The following is a 21,279-nucleotide window of genomic DNA, read 5'->3' on the forward strand; positions in this document are numbered from 1 at the left end:
ATTGATGGTTACCAGAGGGGAAGGGGGGAGGGAGGAAGACAAAACGGGTGATTAGGCACATGTGTGTGGTGATGGATTATAATTAGTCCTTCGGTGGTGAACATGATGTAATCTACACAGAATCTGAAATATATTATGATGTATATCTGAAAGTTATATGATGTTATCATGTGATGTTACTGCTATAAAAACAAAAATTAAAATTAAAAAAAATAAAGCTGCAAATTAACGAGCATTCAGATAATTAAATTAGGAAAAGAAATGGTTATTAAAGCAGCAATGTTTTGTGAATAAAATTTATAAATCATTTGGCAAATAAACACAAAAAAGTTCTTATTTTGTGTGGAAATAAAAAAAAAAGGAATAAAAAAAAAGGTAATGAGTAGAAACCTTTGTGAAGGCTGAACAGTATCTCAGGTTAGGGGTTCAAAATTTTCTTACCTCTCATCTCACCTACTCTCCCACTACACTCACCATTTTGTCCCTAGTTAAGGCTTTCAGTGACCTCACCCTCTGTTATCTCTCCAATTATCAGTCCACTTTCAGTTTCACTTGCTTCCTTACCCTAGGCCCCAATGTTCAACCATTAAAACAATGTCTATCTTAAAATCTGGATAACTTTCTGTCAAGAACTGTGAAGGATCTGAGATTTTGCCCTACTTGCAAGCTAACAATTTAACCTGCCACAGTTTCATGGATGGTGGCAGAAGACACAAGAGTCTTGCATTAGAGACAAAGGACCTTGGTTGCTTATAGGAAGAGCAGTAGCCAGAGTATGAGCATTTGCATCAGTTCCCCAAGCTCCAATTCTCATAGAGCTACAGGAAGAAGGCCTGATGACACTTGCACATGAAGTGAGGTGTATTAAAGGAAAGAAGCACTGAGCTCAGGGAACCTGAATCTTTTTAACGGACAGCAAGCCTGCCTGGACTTTGCCCTGTCAGAAGATAACAACATTATTACACTAAACAGTGAACAGACTTACCCTTTGCTCCAAAGAAAGGCACTATCTCTATCCTCCAAGGCTGTTCACTCTACAAATATTATTTGAAGATACTCCTGAACAATGACAGTCAGTGTCTCTGCTCACAAGACATGCAGAAATGCTAGCAACTCACGAAGAGTTGCCTTTCAACACTCTCCAAATTTCCTCTCTTGGTTTTGGGGTCAAAAATTTACTATAGAAAGTTAGTAAATCACATCTTATAGCATCCTTTATGAATTCACGCAAAAGAATTTCAGGTAGCCCTAACAGACACCATTATTATTTTTATCTTTTGTTTATATTAGAGATGTCTGATTGCTCACCTCTGATTCACAGAGAACCAATGACAATCTGCAAAAGATGGCCTCCTTACTGCATAACTACCCCTAACTGGACCAAATCCCCCTTCCCAAGAATTTGAAATTGAGACAAAAGACAGCCAAGAATTGGTGCCATGGCAAGACAGTACCATGTGCAACCTGAAGGCACAGAAGATAACTAGCAAAGTCTTACATTTTTTTAAAGAAAAAAGGTAATCTTCAGAGAGAAGAATGGAACATTTATGCAGAAGGAAGCATTTCCAAGCCAACATAAATCCCACAAAGGGGAAGAAAAACAAGCTTTCTAACTCCCGTCAGGCCCAACTCTACTCTCCTCAATCATGTTCCACAAAAATTTCTTGTTTCCCATGAAGTTCCCTTCATATCTCCAAGTACTTTCATGTCTTCTTTAGCTTGTGAGAGTGGGTTTGTGGTCTGCATCTATCAATTCTTGAATAAGGCCTGAAAATAATTTACCTTCCCAAGAATGTCATTAAACCACTCAAATCATGATCCAATCTCCTACTTCACTAAGGAGATAAAGGCAATTGTCATCAGCTCCTCTTACTCTACCTCAAAAGATCTGCAGTATCACCCATCTTTCTAGAACATACGTGTGGTAGCAATTTTTATTTTACACTGTATGCCTAATATGATACGACAACTAAGAGTCCTTTGATCAAGGAAAATATTTTTCCCTTCCTTCACGTTAGTTATTAGGCTTATAACTAGCTTTACAACATTATCAGAAATAATCACGCTTGGTTTTGGCAAAGATATCTTCAGTTCTGAAAAATGTCACTTTACTTTTGGAATCTTTTTGGCCTTTCCTGACAAAATGATGCATCGTAATATGGAAAGTGTTATTTTACTCTTTCTCTGAAAGACAGTTTTGGTTGCTCTTCAAGGAGATCACTATGCTTTCCTTTTTGGAAATTTAAGCAAAAATTTTCATGATGTCAAGCAGTGTTTGACAGTTTCATTATTGCCAATGTGCAAGGGAAGGAGGGTAAAAAGAAACACAGTCAAAATCCAATTTTCAGATATTCATCATCACATTTTCCACGTAACTTTTCTTTTTGGGATGCTTGGTGGAAATACTACGCTTGCAAATCCATTTATCCTGACATACAAACACCCGTGTTCTCTATTCTGTTCACTTGTGCATTACATTACTTTTATACCTCAACAAATGATTTTATTCCCCTGGTCCACTTTTGTGAATTTAGGATATAATTCAATATAATAATGTACTAATTTCACTAATACAAACAATAGCATGAAAGCACTTTAGCCAACCTGACCTGCTCCCTGTTAACCAAATGTTAGCCAAGACCAAGTGACCAATACATTCCTCATAGCACCTGAGCAACCAACGATATAATAGTGATGATCCATTATTGAGAATGCAATCTGATGATGACGAAATCATAATTAATCTTGCATGTCATATGTATTAAACGTATTTCAACAAATATTTCATCTCTTTTATCTCTGGAACAGCTAAACTGCCTGTAGGCCATTTGATAGTCAGCCAGGTTGTAAAGTAGGTCAAAGATTTTGCTCTGAGAAACACTCACTATTCTGTTAGTTAGCTACCTGAAGGCAAAGATTTTCGCCCATTCCTTTGACTGTCACACACCTAGACCAGCTGAGAACTAATATATGCCCAGTAAAATACACAGTACTTACCTGTGTATATTTCTTTTGTCTTTTCTTTCCTCCCCCTAACATCCTTTTACTCCAAGAAGACAACTTTTATAAGCATGACTTGACAATCCAATTTGGCCTCTCTCAATTTCTAACCCTTATTGCTACTTCCCTGCTAGAAAATTTTCACTTGTGTGGTAAAAATCTTCAAGTTCAATCTTTCCAAAATAAACTCATTATTAAGTACTGCTTAATAGCAGACACAACTCTGCCTCACATTTCGCCTGCCACTTGTAACACTATTGAACTAGCAATCCAGGCGCAACTTCTGAGTCTTTTATTTCTTTCTCCCTTACCTACTGTCAGTATTAAAGCCCTGTTATCCTTTTAAAAACATGGTTTCTTTTATAATCATGTTTAAATTACAACTGTAATATAAGCTTATTTTAAGAGCTAATGTTATCCAAAGCTGCGTAATAAAATAGTAGATACTTTAACCCCAATCTCCGCATCCTGATCCTTTTGCACAATCAGCATTTAAAGACTGGCCTATGGCACAATGACTATGACAGCAAATTGAATTTTCAAGCTCAAATTCATGCCACACCTCTCTTTCCATTTCTATTTCAACTATCCTTGTTTAGGTCTGCCCTATCAAAACGACAATGTTCTCTGTGCTTGGGTCTCCCCACCTTGCGTATGATCCATTCTGCTCACTTCCACCATACTGATCTTAAGATCATGTTCTATTTTGTCACTTTCCAGTATGAAAAAAATTCACCAATGGCTAGTTAAATAAAGTCTAAATTCCTTATTTTAAAATTCAAGGATCTTCTATAGTTGCTAATGCATAAAATAACAAAAATTTGGACAAGGAATTAGGTGAGCAAACTTATCCACTGCTAATTGCTAGTAATTGATGCTGTCAGTATTTTGGATTTATGCAATTCTAATAGTGTGTAGTGGTATCTCATTGTTGTTTTAATTTGCAATTCCTTAATAACGTATGATGTTGATTATTGTAACAATTTTTGTACACATTATAATCTCCCTTTGGCTCATAAAATGAGCCAAAGTTACTCATATTTTTGTCATCCACTGAATGTAATATAATGCCTTGAAATAATTATTAAATAAATGCTAGGAATGGAGTAAAAAGTTGAAATAAATTAAAAAGGATTGTCTCAGTTGGTTGGAAGGATGAATTCAGTCGCAGAGGAGTCGAAAATGTAACGCCAGAGTTAGTCATGGCTGGAACTGTAGTAATTTTGTATATTTAAAAATATATATTTGTATACTCTTTCTTTGCAGATGATACTCTTTCTTGTAATGAAATAGATCTGTGAGCCCACGATACATGGACTTAATGTACCACTACTGGCGCTTTGCTTGTATAGGCTGAGAGATTAAAGGAAAACTAAGCTATATTTCCAATATGTTAACTCCTATTCAAGACCTCCCAGACCTGTCAATTTGACTTTCAAAGTTAATTAATTCAGCATTTATTGAATGTTTATTTACTAGGCACTATTCTAGAACAAATAATATGCTGGTGAGCAAAGTCAAACAGTTTCTATTAATGATAAAGTTAATGAATACCAAAATATACATTTAAGTTCTTTCCCCCGCACCTAATAAAATATTTCAGAATCATATGCCATTTGGTATATTTTAAATTAATGTTATTCTAGTTTAGAAATAAATCAATCTGAAAAGATTAAGGCTAAAATCCTTTAAACTGAGTTCAAAATATTTACTTCATTTCCATTCCTCATATGCAAAATAAATATATATTTTTAATTTCCATATGGCTGAGATATTTGAATCCAGAAGACTCACATTGACATCTGGAATTAGAGATTCATTTTTAACTATCTTTTTGCTTATTGTTATGACCTCACGAGGTTTCCCATCCAAACTACATACTGGACAACTTGTTTTTGAAAGTTACAATTTAAATAGTAGAGAAAAGTACACACACAAACACACACACATACACACACATAAAAGATCTACTGCACACAAAGAGTATCCAAACAAATTTCAACATCTCTGTTTTGGCAGGAATTCAGATTTATAAACAGCAGACTTCCGTCTGGAATTATTGTCTATATAAAGAGGCAAAACTGATTGATTGATATTCATTCACCATAATTTACAAGAACCGAGAATGCTTATCTCTTGAGAAGGATGGCTAGAGGCCATCTATAACAGATCACATGCAAATAAAAGCTTTAATATAAGTCAAAATAGTCTCTTAAAATGTAATGCAACTGGACAAATGGTATAAATGCTTTTCTATATCTAATACTCCTCTATAAATAATTGTCCAATAACTATAAATTTAGCAAAATTCTATTATGTTTATGTATACAATATTTATGTGAATGAATGTGCTCTCCTTTATATATAAAGGTAGAATTTCCCAGTCACCACGAGTAAAATGTGTGCTTTGAATTGTTGGTAGGATTTATCAATTCATAGTGAGTCATCCTCCTTGCAGTATATACTCATAAACTGAAGGAAAAGGGTCAAGGAAAGAGTCCAAAGACAGTGTTAATATACAGAAACAGCGAATGGAATTTCAGGTTTTGATAGTTTAAAATATAAATAACATTTTTTTGAATATATGTATAACTATGTTTTAACAATAATTTTAAAGTTATTTTGCATGTTATTACAGGCGTATATTTATTTCCCACTCTAAAGAAGTACTATGATATAATTCATATCTGTATAAATAGGAATTACTTTGTATACATACCTTACATTGTTCAAAATTCATCTACCTAGCTACCTATCCCCTTCTCTTTCTCTCTCTCCCTCCTTCTCTCTCGCACACACACACACACATGTGCACTTTTCTCCTGCAATTATTAGCTCCTACAAGGGAGATGCTGTTTACTATGATGGCTAAGACATTATATGTACATATCTCCACAATGTCCAGATTGTATACTAATGCTGTTAAATCTTGGCTAGAATTTTACCTTAAAAGATTAAGAAGCCTTTGTCGACATCTGCAAAAACAAAGAGCTGTCAAGGTATAGCTCTTTGAAACTTACTGTTTTTAATAAAAAAAAAAAAAAAAAGAAAAGCAGAATAAAAAAGAAGAGAAGAAAAGCAGCAAAACTTTTTGTTGGACTTGTATATTTATCTTATAAGTTAGTTGGGAAAAAATATAACCATTCTCAGCATCACTGAATTTCTTTTTGTTCAAAATTCTAGTATTAAAAGATAGTACACATTTTGTTTTACCTTCTTCATTTTCCAAGAGCTATTATGTTGGCTCTCTCATCCTCAGTAGTTTTTGGATGATATGGTTGTGGATCATTTCTGCATATAATTTAATATAGAAACTGTTCACCTAAACGCTAATGTCTTTTAAAGTGCTAAGATTTAAGATAGAGATATTTAACTGACTCCAACTCAATTAATTCAAATTGATGAAAAGTTTACAGTGAAAAAGGGTTTTCAAATGACTTACCAGAATCTTTGAATGCAGCCTTGTGTTAAGTCATTTACAAATAAAATTGAAAATGACACTTTATCAGAAATTATTGAGAAAGTTTTCATGAAACACTAAAGCTTGACTGCATCATTTTTCTCAAATGTGCATTTTATGGCTGTTACTACTGACAATTGGCATCACCTGAATATGCTCTTTCTCATTACTCTTTCTCAAAATTGAAATTAATAAAAAGAATCTAAGGATGAGTTACAAATAACAAAATTAACATTTATCAGCATAGAAACCTAAGCAGCTAAGTAAAAACAGAAGTTGCCAATCTTGAGGATTCTATTAATGCAAAATAATGAGAAGGCCAAACTCTGTGTAAATTTTCTGTGTGTACTGATAGATGAGGGCCTCTTAAAATCATTCTGCCATGTTTTCCTTTATTTTAAGTCTCAGTGTTTGTAAAACAAATGTTAGTTTTCTCAAAAAGAATGTTATTTAACTTAAATAAAGCTATGTACCTGTGTGTGCCAGAATAAGCTTTTATATTCCCACTGCATTGAGGCCAATTATACCCATTTTACAAATGGTTGTATGCATTTTATTTTCCATTAGCAATGGTCAAGACATCTGAGACCTTAATAAGTGTCATCTTGTCTGGAATTCTTTACTAGCATTGCTTCAGTAAGGTGAAATGTCATGACATTGGCATCAGGTACACAAGTGAATCAATCTTTAATTTTAAAAAAAATCCCTTCCAATATATAAAGAATTCATTTTTCTACTTTCCAAAGTAATCTGCATCCAACTTTCTACTTTAAAAAAATAGATAGGGGCCCACCTGGTGGCACAGCGGTTAAGTTCGCACGTTCTGCTTCTCAGCAGCCCGGGCTTTGCTGGTTCGGATCCCGAGAGCAGACATGGCACCGCTTGGCAAGCCATGCTGTGGTAGGCGTCCCACATATTAAGTAAAGAAGATGGGCATGGATGTTGGCTCAGGGCCAGTCTTCCTCAGCAAAAAGAGAAAGATTGGCAGTAGTTAGCTCAGGGCTAATCTTCCTCAAAATAAAAATAAAATTAAATAGCTAACTATAGAAGACCGTGTAGGAAATACCTATATTCACGAAGACCTAAAAAAGGTAACAAAATATCATTTTTTAACCCAAAAAATGGATCATTATGTGCACGCACCTCTCTTTCTTCTTATGATTGAAAAATGCGTTAACTTTTAAATAATAGAGCCCCTTCAGGAATGTCCATGCTGAACATTTTCTTTCCCTCACGTTCCCTGAGGACACAGAGACACTTATTTGCACTCTTGTATCCAGTTCATGAAATCTTAAAGCTGGGAGGAGATGGCAGCTTAAACGTGTGCGCATACTTCCCCTCATAGACTACTAAAGCCAGCCAACTAGATTATAAAGACTCTATCATCTTGTTTTAATCAAAGTCTGAAAACATCACGACATTTTATGGAATGGCTGATCAGAGGCATTTGAGACTGGAAACCACAAACATTCACAACATTTTCAACTGGGCAGAGTCAGAACCACAAAGTGATTTTAGCCTTCAACAGAATTCAGTAAATAATAAAGTAAACGGCCCGTCCTAGAAGTGAAGTTGACATTATTGAACCGTTGTCAGTAGAACATGAATTTTGATTAGATGTTCACAGCAGGGAGTTGAGGGCCCTCCAGCAAGCACTTCTGAGGAGATTTAGTTACACTTTGTTAACTGAAAAACATGAATTTGCAGCAAATTTTCATACAATGGAAAGATTATTTGGCATTTATAGAATCCAGCAGAAAGGCACTTTTCTCTTGCAACAGTTTAATTTATTTCCATTGACTTTTGCCTTTCTCCATGTAGAGAAGCCATACTTAAACGTTCAAGACACTACATAATATTCAACCAATGAGTGTTTCCTTTCAACTGAATGATTGCAGTTTAATTATATATGGTACAAAAAACACAACATTGTGATTCAGATGTTTCTGATAACAGTCTTTAAGAAGGTTTTGTTAAATTATATTATAGGCTGATATTTTAGAGGTTTTGGAGGTAGATTTCTGCTGCCCTTGCAGTCCCTCAAATGTCCTTAAAGAGTAGCCATAGCTAAGGTTTTGAGTTCTGTTGTTTTTTAAGGAGTGGAGAATATAATGTGGATTTGTACAGGTCCATTACTCGGACGGCGAAAACAATACAAAAGAGCACTAACTCATAAAATTCCAGCATGTTACATGGGAATTAAGCAGGTTTCAATGATGGCCAATATACCATTCCATTTCATTGTGAATTACAGTGAAGAAAATGGAAAGAACCCTGAAAATATTATCTTTATCCTTTTTCTCTAAAGTTCATCCTTTTAAACCAAGAGTAGATGACAAATGGCACTTCAGAGTTGAATAGATCCACAGGTAAAATTTAATCCAATCCCTTTATTTCATAGTTCAGCAAGAGAGGCAAATTAATATTTGACTTGTCTACAATAAACACAGGTGTGGGCTGATAATACTATAAAGAACAAAGCCAGAAGTTTTTATTCAACATTAATTGTATGTTTGCCTTGTGCCAGGGGATATACAATAGTGGGGAAAAACTTAAATTCTGCCTGTTGCATGAAACTTATCTCATGAGATGACAAGCTTTAATTATCACACTAACAAATATATTGTCATAAAGTGAGATAAGTCCTAAGATGGAATGTTACTGAGACAGAAACCTATCTTAAGTCTGCAAGGCATTGCTTGAGATGAGATCTGAAGAATGTACAGGAGTTAACTAGGTGAAAGGGGTTGTGGGAGGGTGATTTCCTGGCAGAGGGAACGACATATACAAAAGCCTTTGTAGGGGAGAGAGCATCATGATTTTAAGGACATGAATAAAGATAGATCAATAGAAATCACCTAATCTGAAGAGAGAGGAAACGGATTAAAAAAAAATGAACACAGCTTCAAAGATTTACGGGAAAATATGAAAAGTTCTACCATATAGATAACTAAAGTCCCAGAGAATGCGGCACAGAAATATTTGAAGAAATAACGGGCAAAAACTTCTCAAAGTTGGTAAAAGACATAAAATTACAAAAAACTTTATGAGTCAAGAAGCTCATCAGGGGTTGGCCCCATGGCCAATTGGTTAGGTTTGCACACTCCACTTTGGCAGCCCAGGGTTTCACCAGTTTAGATCCTGGGTGTGGACCTAGCACTGTTCATCAAGGCATGCTGAGGCAGTGGCCCACATGGCAGAACAAGAAGGACCTACAACTAGAATATACAACTATGTACTGGGGGGCTTTGGGGAGAAGAAGGAAAAAAAAAGAGGAAGATTGACAAGAGATGTTAGCTGTTAGCTCAGGGCCAATCTTAAAAAAAAAAAAAGAGTTCTTTAAAAAAAAAAAAAAAGCAGCTTATCAAACCCCAAAGAGAACAAACACAAAGAAAACCCCACATAGTCATATCATAGTGAAACTGCTGAAAACCAAAGATAGAAAGATCATCTTCAAAGGAACTAAATTAAGAACAACACATTCCATACAGAATAATAACAACGTGGATTACTGTGGATTTCTCATCTGAAAGCATGCAGGCCAGAAATCAGTGAGAAAATATCTGAAAGTTCTGAAAGAATTTATAAGTTTCTACTTTTTTATTATTTACTTCCTTTGGATTAACTATTATTTTTTTAAATATAACTTCTTAAATTTAACAAGCTATCTCATTGATTTTTAGTTCTCATCACTCTCTATAAAGAGAAGCATTAAAAGTGATAAATATCAATTTGGCTGCATCACAAAAATTCTGATATAATTTTTTATCATTTAGTTTAAAATATTTCTAATTTCCATTTTGATATTTTCTTTGATGCATGAGTTATTTAAAAGTGTACTTTTAAAAATATCCAAATAAATTTTTTAATAACTCATTTTTAATTTTGAATTTAATTTTGGTCAAATGGAATGTATGAATCCGAATTTTAGAAATTTATTGATACCTTTATATTATAATGCATATCCAATTTTTACAAATGATTTGTATATTCTTGAGAACAATTTGCATGCTGTAACTGCTAGGTACAGGCTAAAGATATATTCATTAAACTGAGCTTGTTCTCTATTGTACTAAATCTTGTATTTCTTTAGTAAAGGATACTCAAATCAGACAAAAATTAAATGGGAGATATCTGATAAACTTCCAGCTATTATAATGGCTTTGTCAATTGTTCCACATAATTCTGTCAAATTTTGCTTTATATATAATAAATGTTATACTATTAGTAGCCTACAAGTTTAGAATTAAGTTATTCTTCTATGTTTATATAATGGCTCTTCTTATCCATAATAATATTGTTACTAACAATGAAATTCTATTTAGTCTGACATAAATATACATTTACCTGCTATGTTAATATTCATTTCAATCTTCTAATTTTAACTTCTAATTTAGTAATCTGGTGTATGATTTGTAAAGACCATAGTAGCTGGAGTTAGATTTTTTTATCTAACATGCTAATTTTTCCTTTTTAATCAAAAAGTTTAGTCCATTTATTTTACTGCGTATAATGATACATTTGGATTTAATTCTATGAGTTTATTTTGTACTATTCTTTCTCCTTTACATATGTATCTTTTTTCCTCCCTCTATTCTATTTTTGAAATGTACTAAAGTGATTTTTCATATTTCACTTTTGTTTCTGTAACAAATTGAACATTATTTCTATTCTTGTAGTGATTAAATTTATAATAATAAAACGCATGTTCAATAAATAAAGCCCAAACTTAAACAATATTTCAGCCCTCCTTTTAATCAATACAAGCTTAAATTGTAAATCCCATCAGTCATCTTCCATTTAAAGTGTTCTTTTTGTCCAGGACTTTGCTGCCACTTTTTCTTTATTTCCCAGTATTACGTATTAACATTACCATCTTACAATAATACTTAGTATGCCCTCATGTTTTCTCATTTTTATGTTCACCATTTCTTTTGACATCCTGATCATTCCTTTTGAGATCTCTGTATTCCTTCTTCCTAAAACAAATCAATTAAAATTTCTTTGGTGAAGGCCTATTAATGTTAATGTCTCTCACCTTGTTAATGTTAATGAAAATGTCTCATTACAGTCTTCCTTTTTCTCAGCATTTTGAAGTCATTTGGTTTCTATTATTGCTCTTGAGCAGTAAACCATCTATTTACTTAATTGTTCTCAAATAGCATTTTTTCTGTCTGCTTATAAAGTGTTTCTCTGTCTATGGTTTTCTGATATTTCACTACTATATATCTAGTTATGAATTTCTTTTTTATCTTGTTTGACATTTGCTGTATTTCAATTTGTAGTGTAGTGTCATCTCTTTCAAAGATTCTTGGTAATTCTAAGCAAATATACATCTGAAGGTTCATCTTCCTTTATCTTCTATACTCTACCTATTGAACTCTAATTAAATACATTTTTGACCTTCTCATTCTATTCTGTGTCCTAACCTCTTTCCTATTTTCTCTCACTATGTCCATCTATTAAATCTAAAGAAATTAACCAAATTTATCTTTAAGTTCATAAATTCTCTATTAAATTATGTTTAATCTACTGTTTATCTTCTCCACTGACCCTGGGAGAATGCCAGGTGAAGACTGGAGTTGCACTGCCACAGCCAAGGAACACTAAAGATGGTCAGCAAACCAGCAGAAGCTGGAGAGAGGCAAGGAACAGATTCTCCCTCCTAGCCCTCAGAAGGAGTCAACGCTGCTGACACCTTTATTTGGGACTTCTAGCTTCCAAAACTGTGAGACAATACATTTCTACTGTTTTAAACCACCTCGTTTTTGGTACTTTGTTATAGTAGCCCTAGGAAACAAGTATAGATTTTGATAATTTTTTTTTTCATTTTTAGAAGTATCTGGTTCTTTTAAAAATCTTCTCTTTTTTTGATAAATATCTCATTTCTTTCTAGTATTTTGATTCTATATTTTGAAAGGCATTTAAATCATATTCACTGTATCTGATGTACACGACAATTCTAATATCTTAAATTCTTGAAAGTCTAATTCTCTTTGCCATTTCTGCTGACTCTTAGTTATGGATATTTGTTTCATAATTTGTAATTTTGGCAAATTCAAGTACAGTTGAGCTTTCTCTGTTGGAATTCTGGGAGGCCTGTGTTGAAAGTACATCATTCCAAAGAGAATGTGCATCAGCATCCGCCAGTCCCCCTCAGGTGCTCCCAACCCTGATTCACTTATGATAATTTCTTAGCTTGGGATCTCCAAGACCATGCTGCTGCTGTATACTTGAACTCCAAGTCAACATACATGGCGGTCTACAGTTACAAATTCTCATGATAAGTTTTCTTTCCTTTCCAGAGCCAAGCCTGAGACAGAGAAGTTTCCTTGTTATATTCTAGACCATCCCTCATGGAAAATTAAATTCTTTGACGATTTTAGCTTTCGGAAGGATCTTAATTCCAATTTCCTACCTTATGTGGTCCCACAGCCATATCTTCTGGTTCGCATACAGTTGTTAAAGTGCTAAACTCTAGCTTAATTAGTACTTTAGAAAGATGAAATCTGATTAAAATAGGATGGTAGCTTTAAATGAAAAGAGGAGCAAGAGTAATCTAAAAGGGATTTGAAAGGTAGCATAATCAGATTTACCTGTCCACACACAAAAGTTGAACTCCTTAAGGGAAAAAATCTAGATTTATTTATCTTTGAATCCACAGTATTAAACGCGGTTTTTACTACATTCTCTACCAGACCAATCCATAAAAACCATATAAAACTTTTACATAATATCAGAAGATGAATCCTTCAAAATTCTGTAAATTTATGGTTCTAATTATCATGACACAAGTGTAGAAATCAGTGGCATAGGTTAATATTGGTGTTGAAGAATAGAAAACGGATATTCTAGAAAGTTCTTTTTTATAGCATAAGGTAAAGAAAAAAATCACTGACATCAGTTAACTCTAGGAGGTGAGAAGTCTTCCTACAATCACAAAGCACCAAACTTTTATTTAATTGAGCATTAAAAAATACTGTTTCACATCAAGCTGGTACAATTTAGAGACAGACGGGAGGATTGCTATCAATAACAATGTAAATAGTGACTGGTGTCAACTAATTCTTCCCAGCCTATTCACATAACTGGATACCAACAACAAGAGCAATCTTAAATTGAGGGGAAAGAACGGTATATATTTACCGTGACTTTTGTAATTCCTACTTTTTTTTTCAGTTTTCATTTTAGTAGTTGTTATGTTGTTTTCCAGCCCCTGGCACCATCCACAGAGTGTGATCACAGCAGTAAGCAAAATAAGAGTTGACAGGGAAATTAATGTGTTACTTTTCATCAAAGGAAAGAAACAAACACTACTGTGAGGAAGAGCTCTTTAGAAACTTCATTTTGAGTCACGGCTTTCACCATGTTGTAAATTGGACCACAGAGCCATGGTGATTTGACAGCACTTCATGAGCTTTCTTCTCGAACCAATAGATCCTTAGAAACAAACCAAACAAAATGTGTGACATGGGGCTGTCCCAGTTCGGGTGCCAATCCATGATGTAGTTCTCACTATTTGAGGAGAAATAATGAAAATAAAGTAAAATCTTGAGTTTTTCATTAAGTTAAATTTATTCAATTTAAACAGCTGTTCTTGATTCTCAGTTTAAACCCTTCCCAGTTTTTGTCGTTGCTGTTGTTGATGTTAGGTTGAAATGTCTTCTATTTTTTAATATGTTGGTATAATAGATGACAGAGTTGTTTGTTTGGGGTTTTCTTAATGTTCTTATATCCTTATAGGACAAAACAAAAAGTTGGCAAATATATTTTGGTCTCATGTTTAAAATTTTTTTAATTTACTAATGTATGAAATGAAAAAGTCATCAGGATCCTGTCTGAGAAAGCAATATATTGATGTATTACACACAATCCATTCAGGTCAGACTCTCAGGCCATGCCACTGTGGTACCAAAAGTCAGCCGCTAAAAGCAGAGAGCTGATCAGTTGAGAGGAATAAAAAACATTGTTGGAATGAGTAAACTGGCTAATTCAGTGGAAGCATTCAGTGTAAGACGTTCTATGGAGCAAGAGGAGTTCCATAAGGAAAGGGAAATTTTTTTTTCCCCAGAATGGAACTAACCAACAGAACGATTCCTTACGATGTAGAAGAAATTTCAAAACTGAAGATCAGCCTGTGGTCAAAAACAAAGGTTCATTTCTGTCTTGAACAAATTAACTTTAATGATATACTTCTCTTCTAAGTTTCAACCTACATTTAGCGTTGATGTTTTGTATGATAAGATAAAGATAGAGAGGCAGAGAGATAGAGACACAAAGAGAAATAGAGACAGATACACACACAACACTCACACACACAAAGAGAGAGAGGAAAATGATATTCTACTGGCTTTTTACATTATCATTTTCAAACACAATTTTCACTTAGCAATCACTTTTATAACATGTATTATGTACCATGCATTTCTCTAAGTTTTTTACAAATTTAATTCATTTAATTTTCATAAAAATCCCATGAGGTAAGTAATATCTTCAGTTTACAGATGGACAAAGTGAGGCACAGAGATATTAAGTAACTTGCCAGAAGTCACACAGCGGATGTATAATAGAACTGGAAATCAAACCCAGGCAGTTGCCTGCCCTTAGACTTCATGTTCATAACCACTACCATTGCTGCCACCATGAGTTAATGGTAGAAATTTTATAACCCAAGGAACAGAAAAGCAAAATAATCATATCTAAGAATTGCACAAAGTTCATAATATAAAGTATACCAAATAAATCCTAATTATTTGGTACTTTTCTTCAGCATTCTTTCTCCATTAGACGTAAAGTATTGTATCTTTCTCTCACAGTTCTACCTGTTAGCCCACCTAAGTGAATACTGGGCCATCCAATATTTCCGAGTTCAAAAATTTTCATCAGTGTTCTCAGTTCAGTAACAATCTCTTGGAATTTTTCAAAATCCTTTCAAGTCCAGAATTACGTTTTTAAAATATTTGTAAATTTTCTATTTAAATAATAACTTAATATATCTGTATCATAAAATGTATATCTTATATTTAGTGCCATGAGAATACCAACATTCTATATTAATGTTGTCCTGGTCAAGAAATAAACTACCTCTCTTCTCATCTGGATCTACATTTATTCCATGTGGAAAATTTTCTCATGACCTAGATTTGTGTAAATATCTCTTTATTATCAATAAATATATTTGCTTATTTTACTTTTTTGGAGCATTAAAAAAAGTTAAACAATATTATTACATTCTACTTGTCCTAAGTCTAGTAATCAATTAGAGATTTAGGACCAACAAAGTTGATTTCAACCTGTATTGACTAAAAAAAAGTCAAAATCTCACTTTTGCTACAATTTTATTCTTTTTGTTTTGTTTTGCTTTTTGTGAGGAAGATGGGCCCTGAACTAACACCTGCTGCCAATCCTCCTCTTTTTTGCTGAGGAAGATTGGCCATGAGCTAACATCTGTGCCCAGCATCCTCTACTTTATATGTGGGACACCTGCCACACCATGACTTGACAAGCGGTGCATAGGTCTGTGCCTGGGATCCAAACTGGTGAACCTCTGGCTGCCGAAGCAGAGCACATGAACTTAACTGCTGCACCACTGGGCCGGCCCCTACAGTTTTATTGCTTAATTAAATGTTTATCAGCATTTAGTATGAGTTAGAAACCTCATAGAATTCTAGGGATACTAAGATGAATGTAAGCGCTGCTGCTGTTAATGGCGTTGAAGTCTGAGAGACAAATTTTGGCATGTCTCATTTATCCCACGAGACCAAAATTATTTGAGTAATAAATGACATATCTACATAATTTACTGTAATCTAGATTATTCACTTCAATATCTTTGTCCTAGAGTTAAAAATCAAATCCTTCCTTTCATTGTCTATAAACATTAGCTTTGAAAGTATTTGTTCCTACAGCTTTCATTTTATGAAGATAGTTGCTGGCTGGCTGATTATTCACGTCAATTTTTCTAACCTTGACTATAGAGGAGAGCACTGTTAGGAAACTTTTCAAAGGAAGTGAAGGACAGCCTTCTAGGTAATAGATATTGATGCTGGAGATAAATAAACTCAATAAACACTCATTATTTTTACAAAATAAAAATTGTCTGAGAAAATATCACAATGATACCTCGCTATGGTCATGTCTGTGTCATAGTTATCCTCAAACACCACTGGATAACTGTTCAAAGAGAAAGTGTGACTTTATGATGTTACTGTATAAATCATTATTACCATTACATTAAAAAATGGGTGGGATAGGAAACTATATCATGCACACATAGCTGGTAGGAAAGTAACATGGTAAAGACATTCTGGAAAACAGTTTGGCAGTTTAACAAACCAAACACGCAATCACTCTGTAACACATCAATTGCACTCTTGGGCATTTACCCCAGAGAGATGAAAACTTATGTTCACACAAAAACCTGTAGCCAAATATGTATAGCAGCTTTATGTGTAAGAGCCCCAAAGTGAAATCAGACTGGATATCCTCCAACAGATTAATGACTAAACAAACAGTGGTACATCCATAGCATGGAGTACTACTTAGCAATAAAAAGATACAAACTATTAATACACCCAGCAACTTGGATGAATCTCCAGGAAATTATACTGAGTGAAAAAAAGCCAATCCCTAAATGTTATATACTGCATTATTTCATTTTGAAATTACAAGTGTTAGAAACGTAGTAATTGTCAGTGGTTAGGGCTGGGGGTCATAGCGGGGTGGAGGGAGCAGGAGAGAGGTAGGTGTGGTTATAAAAGGGTGGATTGAGGAATCCTTGTGTTGCTGGAACTGTTCAGTATCTTGAGTATGGTGATGGATACACAAACCCACACACATAATGAAATTGTGAAGAACTTAACACACACAAATGAGTACGAGTAAAAGGGGAAATCTAAATAAGATTGATGGATTGTATCAATGTAATTATCCTGTCTATAATGTTATACTATAGTTTTGCAAAATGTTAACCATTGGTGGGAAGTGGGTTCAGGGGATCTCTCTGTAATATTTCCTAAAGCGTGTGTGAATCCACAATTATCTCAATAAAAATTCCAATTCACAATGGGGGATTAGAGAGCTGGCACACTCTCTCTATTCTCTGTCTGTCTGTCTGTCTGTCTCTCTCGCATACACACACTTTTCTGCCTGGAAAGCAGCATTTCTACCAGAACTAGAGCTGCTCCAGCAGGTGCGGATGGAAGCTATACATTAAAGATGGTAAATAGGAAAACAGAAGGAGCCTTGGTCCCTTTTAACACCAGGACTCCACCACATGATCCCTAGACTAACCATCTTTGGCCTTCTTTCGAATGAGAAGAAAATAAACTTCTACTTGTTTAAAAAATGAACATAATGTGACAAGTGCCAGTAAGGCAGTAGAGACAATATATCCCTCTCCTCATTACATCCTCCCTCATCTGATGCCACCTTGCATAGTTCTGATTCATTAAAAATGCTATTTGCCCCTAAAATAGTTCTCAACAAAACCTAAATATGTGCATACAAAATACACATATATAGCACCCTATTGCTCCACAATGGCATACATGATATATCTCCCATGATCTGACTGTTATATACAGTCTCTGCAGTAAGAAGGGAATCTGTACTCTTTGATAGTGAGTTCTAGACCCTTTATTGCAAATAATCTCAGCCAGTGATTGGTTCTTGTGGTCTGCAATGAGCTTCTTCATTTTTGGTGAGGAAGATTATCACTGAGCTAACATCTGTGGCAATCTTCTTCTATTTTGTATGTGGGGCGCTACCACAGCATGGTCTGGTGAGCAGTGTGTAGGTCCACATCCGGGATCTAAACCTGTGAACCCTGGGCTGCTGAAGCAGAGCACACAAACTTAACCACTATGCCACTGGACCAGTTCTTGCAATAAGTTTTTTTTAATCCACTGGTCTCTGAGGCAATCTTTATAATAAAACTTTTATAACATTTGTCTTATATCCTTCTTTTTATTTCAATATTTTGAGATTATCTAATCCTTGGATCTTTATAATTTTAAATATACTGTATTCCAAAGCAATCATTTGGTTTACATGAAGAGACACAAAATGTGTTTTGGTCATAATCTATCCTGGATAATGAGTAGGAAGAAGAATGGGTGAAGGAAAATACGATATCTTTATATTCTCTGTAGACATAGATGATATTTCAGAATTCATGTTTACAACAGTGGTATTTATTGAGGAAAAGAAAAGGTGAGAATGACCAGAAACAGGGAAAAATGGATATTTAAATTCTTAGCTGTCAGAAACTGACATATGAATCATATGGATTGACTCATTTAATCTTCACAATAATTATGTGAAGTAGATATCATTTACTCTTCCCATTTCATATATGTTGAAAGAATTTTTGAAGGGTTAACTGATTTCCTTCATTTGCATTTGTATATGTATCCTGGTCCTTTCCCCAAACCAAGTTGTTAGGGCATTCCATCGTCACTGCCCTGGGGAAAGGTTATTATGATAGCACACATTGTTTGAAAACTTTCAAGTCTTGGATTTTAAGTTTCAAAAATTTACTTGGAATTGCAAATTTACTTGGAATTTTTGAGCTTCAAAAACCTAGAGTCTGGGGAAATCATCACATAATGTTTATGCCATAAGAAATAAGTCTGAATGAACGTTGATGAAGTAATAAACAGTCTTCACACTTCCAATGAGTCAGTGAGTGAAGAAAGACATGGAAGGAAGAGAATGTAACCTACATATCCATAAGTTCCTGAGAAATAGCCCTGTTCTCTATGCCACCCTGAAGTCTAACTCTAAGAGTTCTGGGAAGCTAAACTCAGACAGCTTTGGGAATTTCTGCAACCCCAAATGTAACACGTGGGTAGCATGTTTTCAAAATTTTTCTGCATTTGACAGTTCGTAAGCAATAGAATAGACATAGCTAAATGTCAATTCATATTGGCGTGAGACAGTCTCCAAGGCTCCCACAGGAGAGTAGGTGAATTCCTCTCCTAACATCAAGAAGGATACCAAAATATCTAAGAGGGTCCCATATTTGCATATTTCCTATATTCAGAAGCAAGGTGTACTACATTACCAATATAAATTATAGGAGTAAATTGTATGGGGAAATGTCCATCTCAGCAGATGCCAGTGCCATCAGCAGATAACCAGGGTCCAGTTTCCTCCCCACTCTGAGGCTGACACTATATGAACCATCCTCAATCCTTAGAACCTCAGGCAAAGAGGTACTTCAGACGTACTGAGATTACCAGGAATTAAGTAAAATTACGTTTCTGCTTTCACTGGGTTTCATTTGCTCTTCTTTTTCTAGTATCTTGGATTGAAGCTTAGATTATTGATTTGAGATATTTCATCTTTTGTAATATAAGCACTTACCACCATATATTTTCCTCAAAGCCTTGCTTTAGGTGCATCCCATACATTTTATACACTACATTACCATTTTCATTCAGTTCAAAATATTGTCTAATTTCCTTTAGGATTTCCTCTTTCACTCACAAATTATCTTGAAGTATCTTGTTCAATCTTTAAATACTTGGAGAATTACCAGATAACTTTCTCTTATTGATTTGTACTTTAAATCCTTCATGGTCAGAGAACATCCTTTGTGTGTTATAGATAGATAAATGTATCACATCTACATAAATTTAAAACCCTACCAGATAACGCTATAATTTTTGCATTCAATAGTCATGCATATTTTGAAGAATTTAGAGGATGAAAAATAGTCTATTTACTATTTCTATTGCTCTTCCTTTATTCCTGAAGTTCCAAATTTCCTTCTAGTATCATTCGTCTTAATCCTGAAGAACTTCCTTTAGCATTTATTTTAGAGCAGGTTTGCTGGAAAATATGCATAGTTTTTCTTCATCTGTGAATGTCTTTGTATCACCTTCTTTCCTGAAGGATACTTTCACTGGATATACAATTATTTTTTTCAACACTTTAAAAAAATTGCACCATTGTCTAGTTTCCTCCATGGTTTCTGATGAGAAGGCTGCAATTGTTTAACTTATTGTTTACCTACATATAGTGTGTTGTTTTTCTCTAATTGCTTTCAAGATTATTTTCTTTCAGTAATTTCATTATTATGTATTTTATAATAATTTTTTTGAGTTTATCTCGTTTGGGTTTCACCGAGCATCTTGAATTAGTCTGTCATCAAATTTTGGAAACTTTCAGCCATTACTTTTCAACTATTTTTTTTCTACACCAATTCTTTCCTTTTCTTCTAAGATCTCAGTGGCACAAATGTTAGATTTTTTGATATTGTCCCACAGATCTCTGAGTCCATGTTTATTTTTTTCAAGCTTTGTCCACTCTGTTTTTCAGATAAGATAATTGCCATTGATCTATCTTTAAACTCACTGACTCATCTACCATCTCCATTCTACTCTTAGGCCCACCTGGGGAATTTTATATCACTTATTGTATTTTTCAGTTCAAATATTCACATTTTATCCATTTTTTTTTTTTGTAGTTCCTTCTTCCTTTGCTGAGAATGTCTGTTTTTCCATTCATTTCAAGGTATTTGCATTTTCTGCGTAGAGCATGGTTGTAACAGCTGCTTTAAAGTTCTTCATAATTCCAACATCTGGCTCAATTCAGAGTTGGCATCTGTTGATTTTTTCCTGTTAGAATTTGTTGAATTTTCATTGTTTTTATCTGCTAAACGCCTTTTGAATATTATGTTGTGAGACTCTGGGTCCTGTTAAAATCTTCCAGAAAGTGTTATATTTTTATAGCATGCAGTAAACCCTATTACATTCAGACCATCACTTCTGTCTTGCCTTCTCATCAGTGATCCCAGTATCAGTTCAGTTTTC

At 34.3% G+C, this 21,279-nt stretch overlaps 1 protein-coding gene across 8 annotated transcripts in view; it reads right to left on the bottom strand.

Annotated features, from left to right (window-relative positions):
• NOL4 (nucleolar protein 4) overlaps positions 1-21,279 on the bottom strand; it is a 364,258-nt gene that overhangs the window by 320,602 nt on the left and 22,377 nt on the right. For 2 of the 8 annotated variants that reach the window (XM_070275617.1, XM_070275620.1), the window contains exon 2: positions 7,254-7,418. The exons of the other annotated variants lie outside the window; for them this stretch is intronic. The gene's annotated coding sequence lies outside the window, so the exon portion shown is untranslated. The remainder of the gene's footprint in view (positions 1-7,253; positions 7,419-21,279) is intronic. 8 annotated transcript variants of the gene reach the window in all.

This window comes from Equus caballus, chromosome 8 (genome assembly GCF_041296265.1).
Source record: "Equus caballus isolate H_3958 breed thoroughbred chromosome 8, TB-T2T, whole genome shotgun sequence".
NCBI classification, from domain to species: Eukaryota; Metazoa; Chordata; class Mammalia; order Perissodactyla; family Equidae; genus Equus; species Equus caballus.